Source organism: Metopolophium dirhodum, chromosome 1, assembly GCF_019925205.1.
Source record: "Metopolophium dirhodum isolate CAU chromosome 1, ASM1992520v1, whole genome shotgun sequence".
NCBI classification, from domain to species: domain Eukaryota; kingdom Metazoa; phylum Arthropoda; class Insecta; order Hemiptera; family Aphididae; genus Metopolophium; species Metopolophium dirhodum.
The window spans coordinates 81,313,475-81,317,803 of record NC_083560.1 but is presented as its reverse complement, the minus strand read 5'-3'; the positions used below and the strand labels follow the sequence as shown (position 1 = coordinate 81,317,803).

Genomic DNA, 4,329 nt, shown 5'->3' with positions numbered 1-4,329 from the left:
ATATAGAATAGGTATATTGATAATATCGAAAAAACCGAAACATTAAACTATAGCTAATTGGAAATATTGAAAATATAATGTCGATAACAATTTTACTTATAAAATTTAATCAGATTTGCGATATGGCACACAATCGTATTAATTTGTGCAGTTTGTTCAGATTTCAGTCTGTTCGCAATATTCACCGTCGTTGTGTGCGTTCATTTATTTTTATTATTTTTCTAACATGTCTAATGAAATGCGTGAAAAAAAAATTGATAGAACATTTTTGGTTTTCTTTCCATAAAAAACTCGCTGGTGACGTAGAGCGCTGGAAATGTAAAACGCGTGGTTGTAAATCTTATTTTAAGCGAAATAGTATTGGCGAAATGATTGATGAACATCTGGAAGACACCCACTTACAATTATATGACAATGTTATAAGGAGGAGGGAAATAAGTAGTAATTTAAAGTGTTAAGCTCAAGAAAATTTGCATGAAAAGCCCGCGAAACTTCTTCGAACTCAACTTGAACCGAACGATTTAAATGTGTTGACGACACAAGATATCAACGCTATTCGCAAATCTGTATACTATGTTCGTTCAAAATCCTTACCAAAATTACCACCATCAACAGAAGAAGCTCAAGATAATTTAGACAAAATTAATATTATAACTTTGTCGGGTGAGAATTTTTTATTTTTTAACGATAAAGCGTCGAATATTGTTATTCTTACATGTAACACCAATTTAAACATTCTTAAGGAAAATCTATGTATATATGTTGATAGCACATTCAAGTATTGTCCGAAATTTTTTTATCAAATGTTCACCATTCGTGTTTTACATAACGGACATTATCTTCCCCTTATTTACTTTTTTTTACCAGATAAAACCTCAGTAACCTACGGAAAAGCTTTTTCAGCATTGTGTGATCACTTAAATCCACAAGTTATTTTCGTAGATTTTGACGAAGCTATTCACATTGCATTGCGAAAAACGTGGCCATCGGTTAACATAAAGGGGTGTAGATTCCATTTGGGTCAAAGTTGGTGGCGGATGATTCAGTCAGTGGGACTTGCTTCAGAATTCAGAGACAAAGATTCTGGAATCGGAAGAGCGTTGAAATATTTATTTGGATTTCCTTACCATCGTCAGACGTCTTAGATTGTTTTACAGATGATTTAATGGCTATCAAACCTATAGATGATAAAATAGACAAAGTTTTCGACTATATTTTTGAAAATTACATAACTTGAGATAGTCGTTTCCCTCCTAAAATGTGGACTGAGTGTTCATCTGCTCTTTCTTTGACCACAAATGGATGTGAAGCGTTCTACAGTAAATTCAACAAAGAATTCAATACTACACACCCAAATATTTTTAAGATTATTGACATACTAATCAATATACAATCTGAAACGCAAATTAAAGCTCGAAGTTCTTTTAATACACCAAGATCGAAAAAAAGCAAGAGTTCGTCGAAAAAATTATTTGCGAGTTTTCATCAAATAAAATATCACGCATAGACTATATAAAAATGCTTAACAAATTTACCCGATATATGATTTTTTAAATATTTTTTTAACGTTAAAAATTAAAAATTTAACAATATACTATACGCTTTTTTTTATAAAATTTTAATAATTTCCATAGTGTACACCAAGACATTTTTAACCACACCTCTTTTGAGACAGTCCTAAGTCTGTATAAAGTGGGAAGGAATTTGTGGTGTACAAAACCGGAGCCGTTTAGGAATTTACCTGTTCGTTAGACCTTTTTGGACGGGAGCCGTTTGGGAATTGACCTTTTTGTAACTGCAGCGATCTAGGTAATTTTTTTTACCTCGGTGTGTTCTATTTTATTCACGTCATAACGTCATCGGTCGACAATGAACTGAAACTGTCGATGCCCCCTCCAATCAAGCCCTACTTTTTTGATTTAGTACCAGTTTGAATAATTTAATCTAATATGCACGACCATGCACGTTAACTGAAGAAATAAATATTAGCTAACTGATATTTGATAAGAACTCGTTATGCTGAAAATAATTCCAGTTGCCTAAAAAAAATAAAAGTAAAAATAAATTGCTTGGTACCTACAATTTTATTTTAGCCATCTTTCCTCATCAGGCCAAAATGTTTATTTATCCACACTTACATGATTCAAGATCAGCCTATTTTGAAAACAAGTTATCGAATAATATTGAGGTCCTATACAAAAACCCCAAACCATGCTGCACTATAGGTATCTAATATACGTCAACTCGATAATATTAGACTTTCGGTAATTTAAAGTAATTGCTTGTTCCCTTAAAAATCTCGCAGTAATTCGAATATAAACAATGCACTTAAGTACATGCGGTAATTCGTAGTAATATAGAGAAAACTAGCCGTCAACACGCGACAATTCGAAGTTCAACGGTCGGCAATTCGAATAGTGTATTCACCAAAATGTATTTCTATTATAATCGTATCGTTAATAATTTAACTTACAATTGTGTATAAATTTAGCTAATTATTTCCGATAACTATCGAATTATTATCGTATGTATGTAATTTTTTTTCATAACTCAGTAATTTAAATGTTTTTTTCCTCTTTATACTTTGAATCACTCAGCAATTCAAACTTACGATAATTAGACCGAGGCAAAGAAAGGACAGTTTTAGGTTCCAAAGATGACAAACCTCTCAAAATTAAGATATTTATTTAAATTAAAAAATACATTTGTATAGGTTGTAAAGATACATTTTCACAAACGCTTTTTTCCTAGCAGGTTTATGACGATTTCACATAACTTGCAGTTATGCCCTTCAGAATTCTTATTTCATTAATTTGGGGTAACACGTGCATAATTTAACATTATCAATAGTTTAAACAGACAGTTAAAAAGAACGAAATATTGACGACGTCGTGGACGTTAAGAAACCAATCGAAATTTATTACTGAGAATATACTAAACTACTAAATTAACAAGCAAACGTAATGATAATTTATGACAAATGATAACTGATAATCTAACTTGACGTCTATGCATCCAGTCCCATAGATCACATAACTAAGATTCATCCAGTATGCTGCATCAGACGATGTACCATCAGTGTGCTTCTTTGACTAAATGACTAGGCAACACACGTCACAATTGAACGGTTTCCGGTATAGTAACCGGTGCCTTACAAAATTACCACGTGGCAAAGGAACGGGTTTTCTCCCGTGCAGTGCGTCCGCCAGTGTGCGTTCAGTGTGCTTTTTTGAATGAACGACTTGCCACTTACGTCATAGCTGAACGGTTTCTCACCCGTATGTGTTCGTTGATGCTTTATCAAATCGCCGTTGTTATTGGACTTTTTGACGCAAAAGTCGCAGAGGAACTGTTTTTCTCCCGTGTGCTTCCGCTGATGTACGATCAGTGTGCTCCTTTGCCTGAACAACTTGTCGCACACGTCACAGCGGTACGGTTTCTCACCAGTATGTATTAACCGGTCCCTTATCAAATTTCCCATATTATGGAACTATTTTTGGAAAACTTCGCAAGTCAACGGTTTTTCTCTCGTGAGAGTTTGACGGCGTTCGGCCAGTGTACTTCTTTGACTGATTGACTTGTCACACACGTCAAAGTTAAACGGATTCTCGCCCCTATGCTTCCACCGGTGTATCGTCAGATGGTCGCTTAGGTTGAATCAACGTTATCGTACGCGTCATATGGGTACTGCCTCTCCCTAACGTGCATCCTAAGGTTACAGGTGAGATCGCTTTCAACTTTTAATTTTAATGCATTTAATTTCAAATCTGAAACGTCGACGTTATCACTCATATTTCCTCCAACCTGTTACATAATATTTTTACCGATTCAAGGTTAACAATGTCCGACTTTTTTGATTCATGTAATATGTAATATTTTACAATAAACTATAACGTATTTGTTTTTCGTAAAATTACATGGTTACTAAACTATCCTGCTAATGGTCAATTATAATTTATTGTCATTATCAGATGTTTCAAGCCAGTATTTATCGTTGTAACTTCTGTACCATATAAAGCGGTTATAATTTCAAAATTTAATTACCGTGACTAATAGATAATATTATATGGGTAGGTAACTGTCACTATTAAATAATATAATATGTCTAATGCTTTTTAATCATTATTCATTATTCACTATTATAATTTTTTAATAAAAGGTAAAATCCATCCGCAATGCATTGTGTACTATCGCATACAATGTGTAAGACATTGGTTATGCTTTGTCCATATTATTTTATATTATAGTTTATGATGTTCTCGTTGATATTAAATTGTCACAAATACATTTTTATTGAAGATTACAAATATATAGTGTTATTCAAACGCA

The 4,329-nt window shown here is 33.2% G+C and overlaps 1 pseudogene; it reads right to left on the bottom strand.

Annotated features, from left to right (window-relative positions):
* Positions 1-3,151: 3,151 nt before the first annotated feature.
* Positions 3,152-3,792, bottom strand: LOC132934558 (gastrula zinc finger protein XlCGF71.1-like; annotated as a pseudogene).
* Between the last annotated feature and the right edge of the window lie 537 nt (positions 3,793-4,329).